Genomic DNA, 25,460 nt, shown 5'->3' on the forward strand with positions numbered 1-25,460 from the left:
ATTCAGAAGTGTTATTTTTGTGGGAATATCCGGCACCCTCATCTGAAGTGTCCTGCTCGGGAGGCTGTGTGTAGTAAATGCGGCAAGAGAGGTCATTATGCACGTGTGTGCAAATCATCAGGTTCAATTACCTTCCCTTCTCCTGGTGTGGGAGGGTCTTCCTCCACTACCTCTTCTGTGACTATTCAGCCTTTAGATAGGGCGTTTATTGTATCAATTTCTGCTGCATTTGCTCATGGCCTAAACAAAGCTATAGTTACGGCTCAAGTTAATGGGTTGGAAGTGAAGGCCCTTATAGATACGGGCAGTACTGAGAGTTTTATAAGTCTTCAGTTTGCGAAGGAGAAGCATTTGAAAATTTCGCCTGTTACGTATCAGGTGTGTATGGCTCAGACGACCCTTATTTCACAAATAGCTGGTTGTTGCTTTGTGAAAATGGTTCTTCTGGGTAATACGTATACTGATATACGCCTATCTGTTTTGCCTAATCTCTGTGCGGATATTTTGATTGGACATGATGTGCTTCAGTTACACGAGTCTCTTAGTCTTTCATTTGGAGGGACTAAGCCACCTTTATCTATTTGTGGATTAACCTCTTTATCTATTCCTCCATTATCACTTTTTTCCAATTTGATGTCGGATTGTAAGCCAATTGCTACCAAGTCAAGAAGATATAGTAGTCAGGATAGAGAATTTATTAATTCTGAAGTTCAACATCTCTTATTGGAAGGAATCATTGAACCTAGTTGTTCGTCTTGGCGAGCACAGGTAGTTGTCACGGCTAATGAGAGGCACAAGAAACGAATGGTGATAGACTATTCCCAAACTATTAATAGGTATACTCAATTAGATGCGTACCCTTTGCCTAAGATTGATGAGCTTATCAATAAAGTATCTCAGTATAAAGTTTTTAGCACTATTGATTTAAAGAGTGCTTATCATCAGATTCCTATTGTTAAGAAGGATCAACCATATACGGCCTTTGAGGCTGGTGGAAAGCTGTATCAGTTTTGCCGAATACCATTTGGTGTTACTAATGGTGTTGCTTGTTTTCAACGGGCAATGGATGCTTTTATAAGTGATAACTCCCTCTCTGACACCTTTTCATACTTAGATGACATCACAGTGTGTGGCAAATCAAGGGTGGAGCATGATTCTAATTTAAAAAGATTCCTTCAAGCTGCGGAAAAAGTTGGTTTAACTTTTAACAAAGAGAAATGTGTCTTTTCGACTACTGAGGTAAATCTATTGGGGTATATTATTTCGGGAAATAAGATTAAACCAGATCCAGAACGTCTGCGACCATTGATCGATTTACCTTGTCCTACTAATTCTAAGGCTTTGCAACGAGTTGTTGGACTGTTTCCTTATTATTCTAATTGGATTGCAAATTTTTCACGGAAGATCCGGCCTCTTATTCGGGTTACGACATATCCTCTATCATGGGAGGCCAGGACATGTTTTGAGAATTTTAAAAAGGATATTTTAGGAGCAGTTGTGCATTCCATTGATGAGCAGGTTCCCTTTGTGATTGAGACGGATGCTTCGGATTTTGCAATTGGGGCTACTTTGAACCAAAATGGAAGACCTGTGGCCTTTTTCTCACGTACTTTGAATAATAGTGAAAAAAGACATTCCTCAATAGAAAAAGAGGCATACGCAATAGTAGAAGCATTGCGTAAATGGAGACATTATTTATCGGGGCGACATTTCACGTTGGTAACTGACCAAAAATCTGTGTCCTTTATGTTTGATGTTAAACATTTTGGAAAGATTAAAAATGATAAAATAATGAGATGGAGGATTGAGTTGGCATGTTACCATTTTGACATAGTTTATCGTCCGGGGAAGGATAATGTTGCTGCTGATGCACTGTCGAGGGCTTATTGTTCAGTGATTCACGGAGATACGCTTATTAATCTTCACAATGCCTTATGTCATCCTGGGGTTACGAGGATGATACACTTTGTACGCAGTAAGAACTTGCCTTTTTCAGTTGAAGACGTCAAGCGGATGACTTCATCATGTTCTGTCTGTGCTCGGTGTAAACCGAATTTCTTTAAGCCTCAACGAGCTCATCTTATAAAGGCTACTTCTCCTTTTGAACGTTTGAGTGTTGATTTTAAGGGACCTCTTCCTTCAACTACTCAAAACCGATATATATATTTACTGTTGTGGATGAGTTTCAAGGTTCCCTTTTGCTTTTCCTTGTGCAGATGTATCAGCTGCTACAGTTATTAAATGTTTGACTCAACTTTTTGTCATCTTTGGGATGCCTGCGTATATCCATTCGGATCAGGGAAGTTCTTTTATGTCTTCCCAGTTGAAGGAATACCTTCAGAGTCGGGGAATTTCTACTAGTCGAACTACCCCGTATAATTCCCAGGGTAATGGACAGTGTGAACGATACAATGGGGTGATCTGGAAGGCAGTTATGTTGGCGTTGACATTCCGGAACCTTAAGAATACACAGTGGGAAATGGTACTGCCTGATGCCCTGCATTCCATTAGATCATTGCTTTCAACGGCTACTAATGTGACCCCCCATGAAAGGCTCTTTAACTATCCGCGGAGATCTACTATGGGATATTCGGTACCTTCATGGCTTACTATGCAGGGACCTGTGTTGCTTCGACGCCATGTTAGATTGTCAAAATATGACCCCGAGGTGGAGCTGTTGGAGGCAAATTCCCAATATGCTCATATTCGATTCCAAGATGGGAAAGAAAGTACTGTTTCAATTAAAGACTTGGCTCCTTGTGGGGGCCAGCCCTCTTCTGAGGATAATAATAATGGTCATGATTCGGATAAGGTGGATGCTGTTACAGATACTACGAATATTTCCAATCCGATTGCAGATAATCATACTTCTATTAGTCAGCCTTTGATAGATGTTTATGACCGTCCCAGTTCATCTTCTGATGGGATTTCTAATCCGGAAACCGTTGAGAATCGGGATATGGATAGCCTTCCTGTTGAAGATACTTCTGTGCCTTCTGGCGTGGGAGGGCAAGGAATTTCACCAAGGTTAAGAAGGTCGACACGGACAAGATATCCGGTCGACCGATTGAAAATGGACTTTTAAATTGATAGTAATGTTTTAAATTGTTGAAATATTATAGTATATTGTTTTAGTTGAGAGATACTTAATACTTATGCGTAATGTTATTATTTGTTGTTGTTCATTTAGTATTGTGTTATGTAAATAGTTTTATTCTCGTGCATAGTTTAGTTGTAAATAATTAATTGTAAATTGTAAAAGTTATTAGGTTGGAGTATATTTTAAAGGAGGGGTGAATGTGGTGATTATTCCTTGATTAGTAAAAGTATTGTGATTCGTTGTTTGTTAACTGCCTTGGGATATGTGTTGTAATCTCATTGGTAGTTGATGATCACATGATGTGTTGTGGCTACCTTAAATTCAGTCCTTTTCTAGCTTTAGTTGGGACTGGATGTAGAAAGATATGCTGCCGATTTTAAAGTTAATAAAGCCTAACTTTGGAAGGCAAATCTATTCTTTATTTCAGAGGGTATAAATGGTTCCCATCCCGCTGGTATATATCTCAGTTGAGGAATAGATGTTACAAGCACTCAGTCACTGTGGGGAGAGGGTTTTCCCAGGAGCTCACAGTGCATACGGATCTCAGATTAAACACTCACAAGCTCAATACACTGCAAAATGTGTTCCCAAACCTCAAAACACAAAGTTGTGCCATCTGACAGTCAGCCATGTTACAGGTCCGCTTTTAGAAACATAGAAACATAGAAGATAGGAGCAGGAGTAGGCCATTCGGCCCCTCGAGCCTGCTCCGCCATTCAATGAGATCATGGCTGATCATTCAAATTCAGTACCCTGTCCCTGCCTTCTCCCCATATAATAATAATAACAATCAACTTTATTGTCATTGTTAGTGCACAAGTGCAGTACAACGAAATGTAGGCTTGCGGCTCCCGAGAGTGTACATTTAGATTAAGCCATTTAAACATTCAACATTCATTTGGCTTGTAATACACTAACATAAACATAATAAAGTGCATTGGCAGATGTGCAGGCTTTAGAGTTTATTTGTGGAGTTCAGTAGGATGACAGCCCTGGGAAAGAAGCTGTTCCTAAATCTGGTTGTTCGGGTGCGAATGCATCTGTAGCGTCTCCCAGATGGCAGGGGGGCGAACAGACTGTGGCTGGGGTGGGTAGGGTCTTTGCTGATGGTCCATGACCTCCGTAAACATCCCTTGATCCCTTTAGCCTCAAGAAATATATCCAACTCTTTCTTGAATATATTTAATGAACTGGCCTCCACCGCTCTCTGTGGCAGAGAATTCCACAGGTTCACCACTCTCTGGGTGAAGAAATTCCTCCTCATTTCAGTCCTAAATGGCTTACCCCTTATCCTTAGACTGTGACCCCTGGTTCTGGACTCCCCGGCTATCAGAAACATCCTTCCTGCATCTAGTCTGTCCAGGCCTGACAGAATTTTATAGGTTTCGATGAGATCCCCTCTCAATCTTCTAAACTCCAGTGAGTACAAGCCCAATTGACACAATCTCTCCTCATACGTCATTCCTGCCATCCCAGGTATCAGCCTGGTGAATCTTCGCTGCACTCCCTCCATGGCAAGAATGTAATTCCTCAGGTAAGGTGACCAAAACTGCACACAATACTCAAGGTGCGGTCTCACCAAGGCCCTGTACAACTGTAGCAAGACATCCTTGTTCCTGTACTCGAACCCCCTTGCCAAGAAGGCCAACATACCATTTGCCTTCTTAACCGCCTGCTGCACCTGCATGCTTACCTTCAACGACTGGTGCACAATAACACCCAGGTCTCTTTGCACTTCCCCTTCTCCCAATCTATTGCCATTCAAATAATAATCTGCCTTCCTGTTTTTGCCACCAAAGTGGATAACCTCACATTTATCCACATTATAGTGCATTTGCCATGTTTCTGCCCAATCACCCAACCTGTCCAAATCGTACTGGAGTTTCACGACATCCTCCTCACAGCTTACCCTCCCACCCAGCTTTGTGTCGTCTGCAAATTTGGAGATATTACATCCAATTCCCTCGTCCAGATCATTAATATATATTGTGAACAGCTGGGGTCCTAGGGCCGATCCTTGCGGTACACCACTAGTCACTGCCTGCCACTCGGAAAATGACCCGTTTATTCCAACTCTTTGCTTTCTGTCCGCCAACTAGTTCTCTATCCAAGTCAATACCTTGCCCCCAATCCCATGTGCCTTAATTTTGCACGCTAATCTCTTATGTGGGACCTTATCTAAAGCCTTCTGAAAGTCCAAATACACCACATCCACTGGTTCTCCCTTATCTATTTTACCAGTTACATCCTCAAAAAATTCCAATAGATTAGTCAAGCATGATTTACCTTTTGTAAATCCATGTTGAATTTGTCCGATCCTGTCACTGCTTTCCAAGTGCTCTGCTATTACATCTTTTATAATAGACTCTAGCATTTTCCCCACTACCGATGTCAGGCTTACCAGTCTATAATTCCCTGCTTTTTCTCTACCACCTTTTTTGAATAGTGGGGTAACATTAGCTACCCTCCAATCCATGGGTACTGTTCCAGAGTCTATCGAGTTCTGGAAGATGACCAACAATGCATCTACTATCTCTAGGGCCACTTCCTTAAGTACCCTGGGATGTAGATTATCAGGCCCTGGGGATTTATCGGCCTTCAGTCCCATCAATTTTCCTAACTCCATTTCCCTACAAATACTGATTTCTTTCAGTTCCTCCCTTTCATCAGACCCTATGTTCCCCGGCATCTCTGCAGGTGGCGGAGAAGGGGAAGGAGGGGTGAGGGGGGAAGGGGGGGGTGGGGGGAAGGGAAGGGGGGTGGGGGGGAAGGGAAGGGGGGTGGGGGGGAAGGGAAGGGGGGTGGGGGGGAAGGGAAGGGGGGTGGGGGGGAAGGGAAGGGGGGTGGGGGGGAAGGGAAGGGGGGTGGGGGGGAAGGGAAGGGGGTGGGGGGGGAAGGGAAGGGGGTGGGGGGGAAGGGAAGGGGGTGGGGGGAAGGGAAGGGAGTGGTGGGGGAAGGGAAGGGGGTGGGCGGGAAAGGGGGGTGGGTGGGAAGGGGGGATGGGAAGGTGGTGGGGGGGAAGTGGGTGGGGGGAAGGGGGGTTGGGGGTGGGGGTGGAAGGGGGGTTGGGGGGTGGGGGTGGAAGGGGGGTGGGGGTGGGGGTGGAAGGGGGGTGGGGGGAAGGGGGGAAGGGGGGTGGGAGGGGAAGGGGGGTGGGGGAAGGGGAAGGGGGTTGGGGGAAAGGGGAAGGGGAAGGGGTGGGGGGGAAGGGGGAAGGGGGTGGGGGGAAGGGGGGAAGGGGAAGGGGTGGGGGGAAGGGGGGAAGGGGTTGGGGGGAAGGGGAAGGGGTTGGGGGGAAGGGGGGAAGGAAGGGGAGGGGGGTGGGGGGAGGGGGGTGGGGGGGAAGGTGGGGGGGAGGGGGTTTGGGGGTGGGAAGGGGGGGAAGGGGGTGTGGGGGAAGGAGGGGGGAGGGGGGGAAAGGGAGGGGGTTAGCCAGCAGACCATCTCCCCTCTGCCAGTGTTGGTCCCTGTCTGGGCCGGGAGCCTGGGACTGGAGTTGCGCTGCTGGCGGTTGGAGAAGCCTAGGCCTCGGGCCCTTGCACTGACATGGCCCAGCCTACCTTTTAATACCTTGAAACATGAAACTTAAAGTACTTATAAAACATTTTTGGCAAATCTTTCTATAACATACACTTTACAACCTCACCAATCCTTTTATTAAAAAAGGGGTCCTCACCTGTCAGTGTGTTCTATCACAAACAACAATGGCCGCCGCTTGCTTTTCAATTGGAAAGATTAGGCCCCGCCCACACAGTCGATTGTCTCTCCCGGGCACCAGGACCCGATTGGGAGCACTGAAGCCCCACCCACTCTATGTTCCTGTACTAAGATGGCCACGCATGCACTCTGTTACACACTGAATCAAAATGGCGTCGCACTGAAACTTTTCACCCTCCTTGACAAAGATGGCTGCCATTAACCTGGGGCTGTCAGCAGAAGAAATCCCCTCAGCTGCAAACACGGGATCTTCAGATTATTATTCGGGGCTTGCAACCTACCCTAGTTGCTTATGAAGCCTCCCCACCTACCGACCCCGGGAATGGAGCCGAGGCAGCAGACCCTCTCCCCTCTGCCAGTCTTGGTCCGTGTCTTGGCCGGGAGCCTGGGACTGGAGTTGCGCTGCTGGCGGTTGGAGAAGCCTCGGCCCTGGGCCCCCGCACTGACATGGCCCCGAGAAATAAATCACATACTGGACTCATTTATTACACGCAAATTATATAATGATCTAGTTGGGCTCCTAAGTACCAAATTTGTGCTGGATAAAATCCCCTCCACATGCACAGAAAGTGGGAAAAATAAATCAATAGTTAGTAGTTAGGAATCAAGATGGCGCCGGGACGGGAGGTGCCTAGCTCGGGCGTGGCTGGGCAACAGAGGCCAGAGGGGAGGAGGGGAGTGGAGGGGGAGGGGAAGGGGGGAGGGGGGAGGGGGGTGGAGGGGGAGGGAGGAAGGGGGGGTGGAGGGGGAGGGGGTGGAGGGGGAGGGGGAGGGGGTGGAGGGGGAGGGGGTGGAGGGGGAGGGGGAGGGGTGGAGGGGAGGGGGTGGAGGGGGAGCGGGAGGGGGTGGAGGGGGAGGGGGAGGGGGTGGAGGGGGAGGGGGGAAGGAGTGGGTGGAGGGGGAGGGGGGGAAGGGGGTGTGGGGGGGAGGGGGGTGTGGGGGGGAGTGGAGGGGGTGTGTGTGGGGGGGAAAGGGTGGGTGGGAAGGGTGTGGGGGGGGAAGGGTGGGGGAAGGAGGGGGAGGGGGAAAGGGAGAAAGGGAGGGGGGGAGAAAGGGAGGGGGGGAGCCAGCAGACCCTCTCCCCTCTGCCAGCGATGGCTCCGCGGAGCTCCGTGCTGCCCCACGCACTGACATGGCCCAGCCGAGCGCAGTGCCCCGGTCAGCCCGAGCCCCGCCCTCCCGAGCCCCGCCCCACGCCCTCCCGAGCCCCGGCTTCAAGACCGCCGATTGCGGCTGGGCCTGCGCTGGAGCGAAGCCGCGGGAACGAGCGTGAGCCGGCTTGAGGCTGTGAGAGAGGGCCGAGCGCGGTTGCTGGGGTAACCCTTCCCCCCCTTCCCGCTCTCCCGAGCACCGGCCTCCCGAGCCCCGGCCCCCCGCCCGAGCCGCGGGGGGGAAGGAGAGAGAGAGAGCCGCCGCTCCTCCGGTTGATGTGTTGCGGGCCGACCCCGATGAGCGCCTGATCAGCTGAGGCCGAGCCCCGCGGTGACCGCAACTGACCTCCTGCTCAGCCCAGTCCTGCGCCGCCAGCCTTTACAAAGATGGCGGCGATCGTGGGGCGGGCCCAGCGGGAGGGGCGGTGCCTAGCTCGGGCGTGGCTGGGCAACAGAGGCCCAGGCTTCCAGGCCTGCAAAAACGGTGAAAGGTAGGAAAATTATAGAGGTTAGAGAAAAGATTTACAAATTAATTAGCTTTTTTTAAAAACAATTTGTGTTTTAAAAGGAACTTTATTTTTGCTGGAAATCTAGATTTGAAAAGAAACACGCAGAAAGTGGGAAAAAAACAATAAACTTACGAATCAAGATGGCTGACAATCACCTCAGTTCAGAATGATAAGGCCCGCCCACACACGCACCGATTGGTCAACCGTCAGGTCACTGAACTGTAGGATTGGTCAATCATCACGTCACTCAACTCTAGGATGGCCCGCCCGCACACACAATGAACCCGCCCCCACTCGATGCTAATGAGCGGAATTTTGAACGTTTTTTGGATACCGTTGGCACAATTTTTGTCCGATCAAAAAGTAAATATGCCTACAAGACTCCCCTAATGATGAGCTTTCTTTTGATATAACATATGTGTAGGTACGCTCTATAACTTTTGATTGTATAGCCGGACAGACAGACAGAGAGACAGAGAGACAGACAGACAGAGAGACATACTGTTTTATATATATATAGATAATAGACTCTAGCATTTTCCCCACTACCGATGTCAGGCTTACCGGTCTATAATTCCCCGCTTTTTATCTACCACCTTTTTTGAATAGTGGGGTAACATTAGCTACCCTCCAATCCATGGAGGGTAGAGCAGCTGTGAAGAATTCAGCGAGTTGCTGAACCCGACACAATCAGCCAGCGTGTTTGTCGCATGAGGGGCAACACGCTGAAAATGTAGTAAAACGGGAAGAGCCTGTAAAAATGGGATTATCGAGGCAGTTAACAAGCTGTTAACAGCGTTAAGTGGCTCTCCCGCCATTTGGTGTCGGGTCTGATCGGGACTCGCGGACCCGACACTTTGTAAAGTTGCGCGGAGGCGAAAGAGCGATGGGTTCACAACCCGCCGTCAATCATTTAGATTTTCACTCCTGACCCCCCTCCAAACCCGCCCTCTGAGCGCCGGCAAAATTGCGGCCTCTGTGTCTGTCTTCATGGAAGAAGATGCAGAAAACTTCCCGGAAATAGTGGAGAACCAAGGGTCCAGTGAGAATGAGTAACTGAAAGAAATTAGTATTAATAAAAAAAATAGTACTGGAGAAATTAATGGGACTGAAAGCCAGTAAATCCCTTGGACCTGATGGCCTACATCCTAGGGGTTTGAAAGAGTTGGCTATAGAGATAGTGGATGCTCATTTTCCAAATTTCCATAGATTCTAGAACGGTTCCCGCGGATTGGAAGGTGGCAAATGTAACCCCACTATTTAAGAAAGGAGGGAGAGAGAAAACGGGGAACTACAGACCAGTTCGCCTGACATCAGTAGTGGGGAAAATGCTAGAATCTATTATTAAGGACGTGGTTACAGGGCACTTAGAAAATAATAATAGGATTGGGCAGAGTCAACATGGATTTATGAAAGGGAAATCATGTTTGACAAATCTTAGAGCTTTTTGAGGTTGTAACTAGCAGAATAGATAAGGGGGAACCAGTGTATGTGGTGTATTTGGATTTTCAGAAGGCCTTCGATAAGGTGCCACACAAGAGGTTATTAAACAAAATTAGGGCTCATGGGATTGTGGGTAATATACTAGCATGGATTGAGGATTGGTTAAGGGACAGAAAACAGAGAGTAGGAATAAACGATTCATTTTCGGGTTGGCAGGCTGTAACTGTTAGATCCGTGGTTCAGTGGATAAATAATTACACGGATGCTGTACATAAACAAATAACAGGTCTTTACTGGAAGAGGGTCATCTCTAGACTGGGGTACAGAGGCATGCGCACAGCTTATATACCGGTGTGGTCACTGCCGGTACTACAGTATACAGGAGCTGTAAAAAGTAGTTCTGACTTAAAGCACATACACTACAATTCCTCCCTTTTTAGATTAATAATACCCCCTTAATATTCAAATAACAATTACATTTTTACATGTACATTCAATAACAAAAGTCCATTTATAGATTCAGTCTTTGGGGCAGCTTCCTGACCCTTTTGGGATAGCGCCTTTCCGGAGGTTCTTGTTCTTGGCGCAGAGGCGATTCTGACCCCTTTTCATCGGGTAGTTCATCGGGTTCCACTGCTACTGTGTCTGAAGTAGATGCTACCGGTATGTCGGGTTCATCCCCAGGTACTCGAGACATGGGGTTGACGCCTTCCTGTGACGCTAAGATCTGATCGACGTGGCATCTCACAATGTTCTCCCCGACATCCACTGTGTACATTAATGGCCCCTGCCTTGTACATATCGTTCCGGGTTGCCACTTCTCTGTTCGATAGTCACGGGCCAAGACTGGTTGCCCTACATTGAAGCTCCTTGTCGGCTTCTCGTTGATGTGCTGGAATTGTTTGTCCTCAACATTTCTTCGCACATTTGGTCTGAGCAAGTCCAGACGAGATCTCAACCTTCGGTTAAAGAACATCATGGCCGGGGTCTGGTTGGTAACTGCATGTGTCGCGTTTCGGTAGGCTAATAAGAAATTGTCCATCTTATGCTGTAGTGGAATTTCATCATCGCACATGGCCTTTATTGCCTTCTTAAAGGTTTGTACAAACCTCTCAGCCAATCCATTGGTGGCTGGATGATACGGGGCGGATGTGTAATGCCTTACCCCATTCCTTTTCATGAATTTTTGGAACTCGTCGGACACAAACTGTGGTCCATTATCAGAGCAGATCTGCTCTGGCAAACCGTTTCTGGCAAATATGGTCCGTAGGACTGCAATCGTTTTCTCTGTAGTGGTTGAAGACATCTTTATCACCTCAGGCCACTTTGAATGAGCATCCACTGCTATTAAGAACATTGAGTCCATGAATGGACCAGCGAAATCAATGTGCACCCGTTGCCATGGAGAGGAGGGCCACTCCCATGGGTGTAGAGGGGCATGTGGTGGAGCATTTTGGACCTTCTGGCATCCTAAGCAGCTCTTAGTTAGGTCTTCGATTTGTTGATCGATTCCTGGCCACCACACATAAGCCCTAGCAAGGCTTTTCATTTTCACTCCCCCCAGATGACCTTCATGTAGCTCCTTTAGCACTCTCTCCCTTAACTTGGGTGGAATCACCACTCTGGATCCACACATCACTGTCTCCTGGCATACTGACAGCTGTTCTCTTCTGGATGAGAATGCTGGCAACAGTGAGTCGCCATGTGTTGGCCATCCCCTCACCGTCAATTCATATACCCGTGACAGCGTCGGATCATTGCGGGTCTCCTTCTCTATATCCGCGTTTGTTACTGGCAATCATTCAATTATCGATGAATAAAATATCTCGATAGGGTCCACTGCTGGTGCTTCCTCCACCGTAGGCAGTGGCAGGCGCAATAGCCCATCAGCGTTCCCATGCTGTTTCGTGCCTTTATATTCTATTTCATATTGATTCGCCCCTAGAAACAGGGACTATCTTTGTAACCGCTGTGCAGTCATTACTGGCACGCCCTTCTTAGGATTAAAGATGGAGACAAGTGGTTGGTGGTCAGTCAGCAAGGTGAACTTCTGCCCATGCAGATAATGGTTGAATTTTTTTACTCCCCATACTAGGCTGAGGGCCTCCCTGTCAATTTGGGTGTAGTTGCACTCGGCTGAGGTTAGTGACCGAGACGCAAAGGCTACTGGCCTCTCCAACCCGTCTGGGAATTTGTGCGACAGCACCGCTCCAATGCCGTAGGGTGATGCATCACATGCCAAACGAATTGATAGTGCTGGGTTGAAATGGGCCAACACCTCTTTTGATGTGATCAATTCTTTACACTTCTGGAAAGCTCGTCTACGTTCGTCATCCCACTTCCATGGTACCCCTGTTTGCAGTAGGGTGTTCAGCGGGTGTAATACCGTAGACAAATTTGGTAAGAACTTGTGGTAATAGTTTACCAGCCCGAGGAACGACCTCAGTTGTGACACATTTTCCGGTGCTGGAGCCTTGACTACTGCCTCAATCTTGTCAGGGGACTTATGTAACCCCTCTTCATCGATGACGTGGCCGCAATACGAGATCTGTTTCTGGAAAAACTCGCACTTGTGGCGATTAGCTCGTAGCCCATATTCCTTTAATCTGGCGAGCACCTTCTCCAAGTTAGCGAGGTGGTCACTGTCATTTTCGCCCGTGACCAAGATGTCGTCCAAATAACACTGGGTCCCTGGAATCCCTTGCAGGACCTGATCCATCGCCCTTTGCCAGATAGCCGGAGCCGAGGCTACTCCAAACACCAGCCGGTTGTATTGATAGAGACCTTTATGGGTGTTGATCGTAAGGTAATGTTTTGAAGCTTCTTCTACCTCCATTTGCAAGTACGCCTGGGCTAGATCAATTTTGGTGAAGCGTTTACCACCAGATAGCGAGGCAAAAATATCCTCAATTCGTGGAAGCGGATATTGCACCGTATGAAGGATTGGGCTCACTGTCACCTTAAAATCCCCACAGATGCGAACCTTCTTTGGTTCCCCAGGCGTATTACTCAACGACCTCTTCATTACAGGAATGATGGGTGTAGCCCACTCGCTCCAGTCCACTTTGGACAGTGCTCCTGAACGTTCCAACCCTTCCAGCTCTGCTTCAACCGCTGGTCTGATCACATAAGGCACTGGTCTGGCCTTCAGAAACTTTGGGCTTGCATTATCCTCTATTTTAATTGTTGCTGTTATTCCTTTTAGTGTTCCTAGTCCCTCCTGGAACACTTCTTTTGCGTCAGTTAGCATTTTTGACAGTCGTCCAGGTGTGACGTCGTCATCCTTTTTGGCCTCCACCTTCAGTGCCTGTATGGAATGCCATCTAAATGTATCTTCCGGATCCACTCACGTCCTAGCAGTGGTGGTCCTCCATTTGGCAATACATATATATCCATTTTAGGTATTTCCTGACCTTTATATGTCACTTTCACCCTTATTTTTCCTTTGGGGTAGACTTTTTGCCCCATATACGTCTTCAAGACAATCTCTGTAGCTTTCAAGGGTATGTGTGAAAATAGCCGCTTGTAGTCTCTTTGATTTATGACTGTTAGAGCTGACCCTGTGTCCAATTCCATTTCCACTTGGACTCCGTCTATCTTGAGTGTAACCCAGATAGTCTGGTGATCCTCCATTTCGGTTACATTATGTAGTTTCAGACAACCCAGCTCCTTGCTTCCGGAGTCTGTGTCACTTTTCTGTTCGTCTGAACCACTGTCCATCACCTGGTGTACCTTTTTGTACTTCTCCTGTGGAGATTTCTTACTGTTGGTTTTCTTCCCAGACCGGCAGACTCTTGCTATGTGTCCTGCTTTCCCACACTGTCTGCACACTTGGTCCTTGAACCAACAATCTTTCTGGTCATGTGTTGTTCTGCCGCAGCGATAGCACTTCCCTGTTCCATAGGTCATTTCGTTGGTGCCATACTGAAAGCTTTGTCTAGCGTAAGGCCCTTTTCTGATAGAAGCCGTTTCTGGGTTCCTCCACTTTGTAGCCCACACACAAACTTGTCCCTTAACGTGTCTGCTAGTCCCGCTCCAAACTGGCAGTATTTCGATAGCTTGCGCAGTTCCGTTGGGTACTCAGCATTGCTTTCGTCTTTGTGTTGGTTCCTTTTATGGAACTTAAATCGTTCTGCTATCAGCAGTGGTGTGGGGTTTAAGTGGTCCTGTAGGATTTCTACTATGCTTTCAAAATTCTTGCTTACCGGCTTCTCTGGGGTTATTAGGTTTCGCAGTAACCCATAAGTTTTTGCACCCATGGAATTTAACAGAACCAGTGCTTTATTAGCATCTGGCACTTAATTCGCCCTACAGTACACCTCAATACATTCCACATATGTCGCCCAATCTTCGACTTCATTGTCGAATGTAGAGATACTGCCACTCTTCGGCATCCTTGGTTGTGCATTAACTATCCCCAGTGGCACCTCCCGCGCTTCCCTTTCTTCTCCACTGGCACAAAATGGTGTCTCCCGTGCTTTCCTTCCTTCCCGCGCTCGCCCGTCTTCTCCGCTGCGGCTTTGCAAAATGGCGTCTCCCGCGCTCTTCCTTCTTCTCCGCGGCTCAATGGCGCCTCCCGCACTCTCCCTCCTTCTCCGCGGCTCAATGGCGCCTCCCGCGCTCTCCCTGCTTCTCCGCGGCTCAATGGCGTCTCCCCTTGCTTCGCCCTGCGGACCCTGATCAGCCCGTGATCCCTGGCTGTGCTCTGCGCGTTCTTCTCTTGATATTTGTCAACGCCGCTCAGTCTAGAACCCCAGGCTGCACCCTGCTCTCTTCACCCTCTTTCTTACCCCGTCGACGCTACCCGGCTCTCTCTTTCTGCCATCGGTCGGCTCCAGCCGCCGCTGCTCGTGAAGGGTCTGCTCTGGACCTGTCGTCGGTCTCTTACTGCTCGTTGTGGCTGGGGAACCAAGCCCGGCTCTCCACAGCCTCCCCAGCGAAGTTGGATCTCTGCCTGACTGCTGGGCGGTTGTTCGCGGTCGACGCCCGTGTTCCTGGACTCGACTATTTTTTTATTTTTTTATGTTGCAGGTGGATTCGCATCAACACTCGTCGCCACTGTTAGATCCGTGGTTCAGTGGATAAATAATTACACGGATGCTGTACATAAACAAATAACAGGTCTTTACTAGAGGAGGGTCATCTCTAGACTGGGGTACAGAGGCATGCGCACAGCTTATATACCGGTGTGGTCACTGCCGGTACTACAGTATACAGGAGCTGTAAAAAGTAGTTCTGACTTAAAGCACATACACTACAGTAACTAGTGGGGTACTGGAAGGATCAGTGCTTGGGCCTCAGCTATTCACAATCTACATCAATGATTTGGATGAGGAGACCAAATGTAATATATCCAAGTTTGCTGATGATACAAAGCTGGGTGGGAATGTAAGTTGTGAGGAGGATGCAAGGAGGTTTCAAGGGGATATAGACAGGCTAAGTGAGTGGGCAAGAACATGGCAAATGGAATATAATGTGGAGAAATGTGAAGTTATCCACTTTGGTAGGAAAAATAGAAAAGCAGAGTATTTTTTAAATGGTGAGAGATTGGGAAATGTTGGTGTTCAGTGGGACCTGGGTGTCCTTGTACACGAATCACTGAAAGTTAACATGCAGGTACAGCAAGCAATTAGGAAAGCAAATGGTATGTTGGCCTTTATTACAAGAGGATTTGAGTACAAGAGTAAAGACGTCATACTGCAATTATATAGAGCCCTGGTGAGACCACACCTGGAGTATTGAGGACAGTTTTGGTCTCCTTACCTAAGGAAGGATATACTTGCCATAGAGGGAGTGCAACGAAGGTTCACCAGACTGGTTCCTGGGATGGGGGGATTGTCCTATGATGAGAGATTGAGCAGACTAGGCCTATATTCTCGAGTTTAGAAGAATGAGAGGTGATCTCATTGAAACATACAAAATTCTTACAGGACTTGACAGGGTAGATGCAGGGAGGATGTTTCCCCTGGCTGGGGAGTCTAGAACCAGGGGTCACAGTCTCAGGATAAGGGGTCGGCCATTTAGGACTGAGATGAGGAGAAATTTCTTCACTCAGAGGGTGGTGAATCTTTGGAATTCTCTGCCCCAGAGGGCTGTGGATGCTCAGTCGTTGAGTATATTCAAAACAGGGATCGATAGATTTTTGAATATTAAGGGAATCAAGGGATGGGGATAGTGCAGGAAAGTGGAGATCAGCCATGGTCTTATTGAATGGCGGAGCAGGCTCGAGGGGCCGAAGGGCCGACTCCTGCTCCTAATTTGTATGTTCTTATGTAAGTGGAAACATTCTCTCTCTATCCACTCTATCAAAACCTTTCATAATTTTAAAGACCTCTATTAGGTCACACTGCTGTGATGAAATATGTCATTCATCAGACTCTGTATTTAACTACATATATTGTATTGCCTGCTCCTGTGTTTTTACCTTGTATTGTATATAGTGCACCGCCCCCTTTCTCCCCATTGGGTGTGTCGGCTCCGCCCATACCTGGCCCTACTTAAGACAAGCCCAGGCTTGTCTTGCAGCAGAACAGCAGAATGCTAGGTGAAGACACAGGCATCTTTCTTTGCTAATAAAAGCCTTGTTTTATCCAGTTAACTTTGAGCCTTGAAGTTATTGAGGCGCATCAATTTTATTAGCAAAATTTCAACGATGGATCAACTTTTGAAACCGGAACGCTTGGATTTGGACCCGCATGCTTCGGATGCATCGGCACGGTTTGGACACTGGTTCCAGTGCTTGGAGTTTTTTATGGCCAACTCCGAAGCCGTCACAGCCTCTAGAGCCACCGGAGATGTGAAACTTGGGATCCTGCAGCATCGGGTAAGCCACCGGGTTTTTCCACTCATCCAAGACACCACCACCTACCTGGATGCCTGCAACATTCTAAAGGCCCACTATCAGTGGCCTACCAACGAGGTGTACGCCAGGCATCTGCTTGCTACCTGCACACAGCGACCCGGAGAGTCGCTAGAGGACTTTCTAGTCACCCTAAAAGTGCTTGGCAAAGACTGCAAATGCAAAGACGTGAAAGCCACGGTATACACAGACGAGCTTATTCGGGATGCCTTTATCGCAGGCCTTAGCTCTAATTACATCCGGCAGAGACTGCTAGAGAAAACGGGCCTCGATCTGACACAGACTGTGGACACAGCGCGATTGCTGGATGTGGCTCAGAAGAACTCTGACTCCTACTCTTCAGGCCGCGCGGCCCACGCCGCCTCGTACGCACCAAGGGCGCCGCCATGTTGGAAGACATCTTCCCCACCCAGTAGCCCAACACCGTCGGGGCCCTGCTCTCCCCCCAGAAGCCCTACGACCGCCGCGACGCATCGGGGCCCCAAATGCTACTTCTGCGGGCAGCCGAAGCACACCAGGAACCTGTGCCCGGCGAAAGGCACCACCTGCTGTAAGTGCGGTAAGAAGGGGCACTTTGGGAAGGTGTGCAGAGGGAACCCCGCAGGCAAACCCGCCACCGCCGCGTGCGCACCGTGGGAACGGCCATCTTGGACGCCATCTTGTCCGACATCATGGGGTCCGCCATCTCGCGAGCAGACATCGTGGATGCCATCTTACCCGGCCTCGTGTGGCCCACCATCTTGTCCCGATCAGGGCCCTACAGTGGCGTCGATCACAGTGGACCAGTCCAGACCGCACCCACTATCCAAATCGATGGTGGACATCGAGGTAAACGGGTGCAAGGTTAAATGTTTAATTGACAGTGGGAGCACGGAGAGCTTCATTCACCCTGGTCTGGTACAACGACTCTCTCTAACTATAGTCCCTACTCAGGGCACGATCTCTATGGCCAACAAAACCCAGATATCGACTATTGCGGGTTGCTGCGCGGTACGATTGTCCGTTAAAGGCACTGTATATAATAATTTTAAACTGTTAATTATGAAGGATTTATGTGTGAGCGTGATCTTGGGCCTGGATTTTCAGTGCCACCACCAAAGCATCACGCTCAATTTCGGTGGGTCCCAGCCGCCCCTCACAGTGTGCGGTCTGACTACCCTGAAGGTGAAGCCACCTTCGCTATTCGCAAACCTTACCCCTAACTGCCGGCCAATAGCGACCAAAAGCAGGAGGTACAGCTGGGAGGACAGGCGGTTTATCGCGACCGAGGTAGACAGGCTCCTGAAGGAGCGCATTATTGAACGCAGCAACAGCCCGTGGCGCGCCCAAGTGGTGGTGGTGAGGGGTAGCGAGAAGAAGCGGATGGTGATTGACTATAGTCAAACAGTCAACATCTATACCCAACTAGACGCCTACCCGCTACCCCGCATATCTGAGATGGTGAACCAAATTGCCCAATACCGGGTGTTCTCCACTATCGACCTCAAGTCAGCGTACCACCAGCTCCCTATCAGACCAGAGGACCATTCGTACACCACCTTCGAGTCAAACGGACGCCTCTACCAATTCCTCAGAGTCCCCTTTGGGTTGACGAATGGGGTCTCGGTCTTTCAGAGGGAGATGGACCGCATGGTCGATGACCACCACTTGCAGGCAACCTTCCCCTATCTCGACAACGTCACCATCTGCGGCCACAACCAACAGGACCACGACTCAAACCTCGCGAGGTTTCTGAAAACCGCACAAAAACTCAACCTCACTTACAACGAGGACAAGTGCGTTTTCAACACCACGCGCCTCTGCATACTAGGCAGCGTAGTGGAGAATGGGGAAATCGGACCAGACCCCGACCGATTGCGCCCCCTACGGGAGCTGCCCCTGCCCAACACTCCCAAAGTCCTGAAAAGGTGCCTGGGGTTATTCTCGTATTATGCCCAATGGGTTCCTAACTACTCTGACAAAGCCCACCCCCTCTTGAAAGCATCCTCTTTCCCGCTCTCTGCTGAGGCCCATGCTGCCTTCAAAAGCATTAAGCAGGATATTGAGTGGGCCACGCTACAGGCAGTGGACGAGAACACTCCCTTTCAAGTGGAAAGTGATGCGTCTGACTTTGCCTTGGCGGCCACCCTCAACCAGGCAGGGCGGCCCGTAGCTTTCTTCTTGATGACCCTCCAGAGGCCCGAGATCAGACACTCCTCTGTGGAAAAGGAGGCCCAAGCCATCGTGGAGGCAGTGTGCCACTGGCGGCACTACCTAGCCGGCAAACGCTTCACCCTACTTACCGACCAGCGGTCGGTAGCGTTTATGTTCAATAATAAACAGAGGGGGAAGATTAAAAATGATAAGATTCTTAGGTGGCGGATCGAGCTCTCCACCTTCGAGTACAACATCATATACCGGCCGGGGGTCCTTAACGAATCCCCCGACGCCCTCTCACGAGGGATGTGTGCCAACGCCACCGGGGATCGGCTACAGACCCTCCACAACGAACTCTGCCACCCAGGGGTCACACGGCTGTTCCACTTCATAAAGCCCCGCAACTTACCCTACTCGATTGAGGAAGTTCGGTCTCTGACCAGGAACTGCCGCACTTGCGCTGAGTGCAAGTCTCGGTTCTACCCCCCTGATAGAGCCCACCTAATCAAAGCTACACGGCCCTTTGAGCGGCTTAGCTTAGATTTCAAGGGCCCCCTCCCGTCCGTCGACTGCAATGTTTACTTCCTGAACATTGTGGACGAATACTCCCATTTCCCATTCGCCTTCCCCTGCCCAGACATGACCAGCGCCACGGTCATTAAATGCCTCAACAGCCTGTTCTGCCTGTTCGGTATGCCAAGCTATATCCACACGGATAGGGGGGCATCCTTCATGAGTGAAGAGCTACGCCAGTACATGCTGTCCAGGGGGATCGCCACGAGCCGTACCACCAGCTACAACCCCCGGGGTAACGGTCAGGTGGAGCGAGAGAACGGGACAGTATGGAGGGCAGTCACTCTAACTCTAAGGACCAAGGGCCTCCCTATCTCCCGCTGGCAGGAAGTCCTCCCAGATGTGCTCCACTCAATACGGTCACTATTGTGTACCGCCACTAATGCCACGCCTCATGAGCTAATGTTTGTGTTTCCCCGGAAATCCACCTCAGGCGTATCGATACCTTCATGGCTCTCCACCCCAGGTCTGGTACTTTTGCGGAAGCATGTGGGGGGCCACAAGACGGACCCTTTCGTGGAGCCAGTGCACCTGCTCCACGCCAACCCACAATATGCGTATGTCCGGCACGCCGACGGACGGGAGGACACTGTGTCCATAAAAGACCTCGCCCCAGCCGGTAACAACAGCAACAATGACAATGACTACAACAACAACAACAACAACGACAACAACCACAACAACTATTACCCACCCACTCCACCCACTATTCTTTCATCACCCCCGGAAGAACACCAACCAACGGTACCCCCACCACCTACTCCTTCAACAACCCCGGTGGCGCCCCCGGCAGAGACCCAGGAGGTCACCTGGGACACCCAGCCGGCACCCGCGGCACTGCAACCGTTATGTCGGTCACAGAGGACTATCACACCCCCGGACAGACTAAATCTGTAGAAGGGGTGAATGTGATGAAATATGTCATTCATCAGACTCTGTATTTAACTACATATATTGTATTGCCTGCTCCTGTGTTTTTACCTTGTATTGTATATAGTGCACCGCCCCCTTTCTCCCCATTGGGTGTGTCGGCTCCGCCCATACCTGGCCCTACTTAAGACAAGCCCAGGCTTGTCTTGCAGCAGAACAGCAGAATGCTAGGTGAAGACACAGGCATCTTTCTTTGCTAATAAAAGCCTTGTTTTATCCAGTTAACTTTGAGCCTTGAAGTTATTGAGGCGCATCAACTGCAGCCTTCTTTTTTCCAGATCGAGTGATCATTCTCTCTGTCTCTCTCACTGTCTCTCTCTCTCTCTCTCTCTCTGTCTCTCTCTCTCTCTGTCTCTCTCTCTGTCTTTCTCGCTCTCTCTTTGTCTCTCTCTGTCTCTCTCTCTCTCTGTCTCTCTCTCTCTCTGTCTCTCTCTCTCTCTGTCGCTCTGTCTCTCTCTCTCTCTGTCTCTCTCTCTCTGTCTCTCTCTCTCTGTCCCTCTCTCTCTCTCCCTCTCTCTCTCTCTCCCTCTCTCTCTGTCTCTCTCTCTCTCCCTCTCTCTGTCTCTCTCTGTCTCTCTCTCTCCGTCTTTCTCTCTGTCTCTCTCTCTCTGTCTCTCTCTCTGTCTCTCTCTTGTAATGATATCAGCAAATAGTGATGTTATTTGCCTGTTCGATTATGATGCCTACCAGCATGATTGCATGTATTGATTGCTTGTGCCTGACCAGCAGAGGTCATGTGACCGAGACAAGCAAGGCAGTCTAGTTTAGTTTCAGTTTCGTTCTAGATGCATCATTAGCATAATGGTGTCTCCTGAATGCTGTATAAAGAGTTGAACAGACTTCAGATTAAAACTCATTCTCTTTCATAAATGTCTCATCATTGAACCCACAAAGAAATCAATACATGGTGTCAGAAGTGGCTGAAAGAGATGAAGAGAAAAAATTTGAAGTTAAATCAGCTCACCACAAATTAGCAAGCCAAAAGAGAACATCGTTGCTTACCATTGGAGAATAGCTAATGAAGTGAAAAATTGAAGGTTTACTCCCACCGGCGACGCTTCAGTTGACAGGTAATGTGACTGAAAATTGGAAAAGATTCAAACAACGTGTGGGGTTGTATTTATCAGCAATCGGAGCTGACGAGCAAAGTAATAAAAAGAACTCGTCACTGTTCTTACATGTCGTGGGTGATGAAGCGCTGGAGGTGTATAATAACTTCACATTCACTGTTGATGGAGACAAAATGAAGCTAGATAAAATAATGGAACAGTTTGAGGCCTACTGCATACCTAAACGTAACATGACGTTTGAGAGGCACAGATTTTTCACATGTGTACAGAAAACGGGTGAGACTATTGATCAGTATGTGACTGAACTGAGAAACAGAAGCAAATCGTGTGAATTTGGGGGACTGACAGACTCGCTGATAAAAGACAGACTGGTGTGTGGTATTCCAGATAATGGTCTAAGGGAAAGACTGCTAAGAGAGCAAAATCTAGACCTGGGAAAAGCCTGTGTAGGGCTACAGAGACTGTGAAGTTGCAGGCAAAGGAGCTGTTCAGTGACAATAGCTGCAACGTGGATGCAGTGAGTAAGAACGGACACAAACCGTTTAACAAAAAGAGCGCCAATGTGAAAAAAGAGGCGTGGCCAGCGAACGAAAATGAAAGGGACAATCGAAAGTCATGTAGTCGATGCGGTACACAGCATACACCAAAAAAGTGTCCAGCATATGGTAAAAAATGCAATAGTTGCAACAAAAACAACCATTATGCCCGTTGCTGCAAGAACCAAGCGCAACAAAGCAAGGTCCATGCAGTAGATGAAAGCGAGATAGAGGAGTTCAACGTAGATGTTGTGTCTGAAAACAAAGAAGAAAGAGAATGGATGTTGACACTAAAAGTGAATGACATACACATTCCATTTAAATTGGATACTGGAGCACAAGTTAATGTGATATCAGAGACTGATTTTAAGAAAATTAGACCCAGACCAAAGATACATGGAATAAAAGTGAAAGTGACAGGATACTCAGGTACTGATATACCAGTGAAAGGAAGATGCATTGTCAAAGTAACACACAAGGACAGAGCGCACACGCTAGCATTAATCGTGGTGCCAAAGGACGTGCAAGCCATACTAGGTTTAAAAGCCTGTGAGAGACTGAACCTGGTAAAGAGAGTCCTCATTGTGGAACGCGAAGGAGAGACAGTCTATGATGAACTCATGAAAGAGTACAACGACCTATTTTAGGGTCTAGGCTGCATTCCAGGAGAACACACGATCAGAGTAGATAAAAGTATAACACCGGTCATACATCCATGCAGAAAAGTTCCGTTTGCTCTTCAAAAGCAACTGAAGGCAGAGTTGGACAGGATGGAAAGCCTGAACGTGATTCAGAAGATAGATGAGCCAACTGAGTGGGTGAGTTCCCTCATTGTAGTGGACAAAAAGAATGGAAAGCTCAGAATTTGCCTGGATCCAAGAGATCTAAACAGAGCAATAAAGAGAGAGCACTTCAAGCTTCCTACACGTGAGGAAATCATGGCACAGTTTGCAAATGCAAAATATTTCAGCAAGTTAGATGCATCATCAGGATTTTGGCAGATGAAGCTGGATGAAGCAAGTTCAAGACTGTGCACGTTCAACAGTCCATTTGGCAGATGCAGATTCCTAAGGTTACCATTTGGCATTGCCTCAGCTCCTGAAGTGTATCACAAGACTATCCATATGATCTATGAGCACCTGGAGGGAGTTGATACATCAATGGATGACATCATAGTATGGGGAACCACGAGAACTGAGCATGACGAGAGACTGAAAAAAGTGCTGGAAGCAACAAGGAAAACAAACCTGAAGCTGAATAGAGAGAAATGCCAGCTCGGGGTGACAGAACTGACATTCATGGGAGATATCCTTAGCAGTGAGGGCATCAGACCAGATCCCAGAAAGGTGTCCGCCATTGAGAATATGCCAAAGCCACAATGCAAAAAGAACGTGCAGAGGTTTAATGGAATGATCAACTACATGGGGAAATTCATATCCAACCTTTCAGAAAAGATGGCGCCACTGAGAAGACTAACTGAAAAGAACATAGAATGGGAATGGAATCAAGAGCATGAGAAGTCATGGAGCAATCTAAAGAAACTGCTCACAGAGGAACCAGTTCAGAGGTTTTATGACCCAGCGAGACCCATCAAGATATCATCAGATGCATCACAGAGTGGGCTCGGTGCCGTTCTTCTGCAACAATATGACTACTGGCAACCTATTGCATATGTATCGCGCTCAATGACAGACGCGGAGACGCGATATGCTCAAATAGAAAAGGAGCTGCTCAGCATCACATACGCCTGTGAAAGATTTCACCAGTTTGTGGCAGTACAAGCAATCAGTGTAGAGACTGACCATAAGCTCTTGATTGCATTGTTCCAAAAGCCACTAAATAGCTGTCCGCTTAGAATACAAAGAATGATGATCAGGCTGCAACGCTATACACTGAATGTTGCGTACACACCGGGTAAGCTGATGTATATAGCAGACACGTTGTCCAGAGCTGTAGACCCAAGTGAGCCCGCAAACACCACAATGGATGACAAAGTGAACGCCTACGTGGACATGATCACAAGTGCACTGCCCATAGCAGATGCAAAAATGGAGCTCATAAAGACTGAGACAAACAAAGATGAAACAATGAGACGACTGAGAAAAAGCATCTTGGATGGATGGCCCAACATGAAGCAAGACTGCTCACCTGATATAGCAGAGTACTGGAACTGCAGGGCGGAACTATCAGTGGTCGAAGACATCATCTACAAAGGAAGTAAAATAGTTATCCCAAAGAGTCTGAGAAGAGAGATGCTAAAAAAGATCCATGGAGGACATCTGGGAATTGAAAAGTGTAAGAAAAGAGCACGAGAGGTGATGTACTGGCCACGAATCAACCAAGATGTGACAAATGAGGTGTCAAACTGCACAATATGCCTGAAATATCAAGCAAGCAATCCGGTAGAACCACTAAAGCCACACCCAGCACCAGACAGACCTTACCAGAAGGCAGGCGCTGACCTATTCGTATGTTAAGGGAAGGACTATCTTGTAGTCACAGACTGTTACTCCCTGTATCCAGAGGTTTGTAGACTGCACACCACCACTGCAGATGCTGTGATAACATGTATGAAAGCCATATTCTCCAGACATGGCGTGGCAAGCGAGGTCTTCACAGACAACGGACCTCAGTTTTACAATGCAAGTTTCCGACACTTTGCCAAAGAGTGGGACTTTGTCCACACAACGTCAAGTCCTCACTTTCCACAGTCCAATGGACTAGTGGAAAAATCGGTCCAGACAGTGAAAAGACTGATGTACAAGGCAAAAGACAGTGGAACTGACTTCTACCAGAGCATGCTTGTATACCGCACAACGCCGCTCGAGTGTGGTATGTCACCAGCCCAACTCCTTATGGGACGTCGGCTAAGGTCAAACCTACCCATCCCGGAGAACCTCCTGAAAACAAAAGAGGGGGAGAAAGTGAGGAAGTTCAAAGAACAACAGAAAGAAAAGCAAAAGTATTACTATGACAGAGGAACACAAAACCTGCCTGAACTCCACACTGGTGACCAAGTAAGGTTGAAAGACAAAACAAACACATGGACTCAGAAGGGAACTGTCCTGAGTGAAGTTCAACCAAGATCATACACCATTCAGACAGATGAGGGTGCTGTTCTGAGAAGAAATCGTCGAGATCTTCTCATGGGACCAGCCACAGCAGGTCAAGAGACTGATACTGTTGAACAACCTGATCACACAGCTGAGAACCAATCATCTGAGGCAACAACTCAGATTCAAGGACAATCAATCAGAAAATCCTCAAGACACGTGAAGCCTCCTGAGAGACTCATTGAGCAAATTTAAGGACTATTGTTATAGAAGGAAGTCATGTTATCTTATTCTTTCTTCAAGTTCTAGTGTATTGACATATTTCATGTGAACACACAAAGCAAGGTTAAAAAACCTTGATCATGATAATGATAATGTCATTA

The sequence above is a fragment of the Somniosus microcephalus genome, chromosome 10 (genome assembly GCF_052327205.1).
Source record: "Somniosus microcephalus isolate GS21.2 chromosome 10, FLI_Smic_1.0, whole genome shotgun sequence".
NCBI lineage: Eukaryota > Metazoa > Chordata > Chondrichthyes > Squaliformes > Somniosidae > Somniosus > Somniosus microcephalus.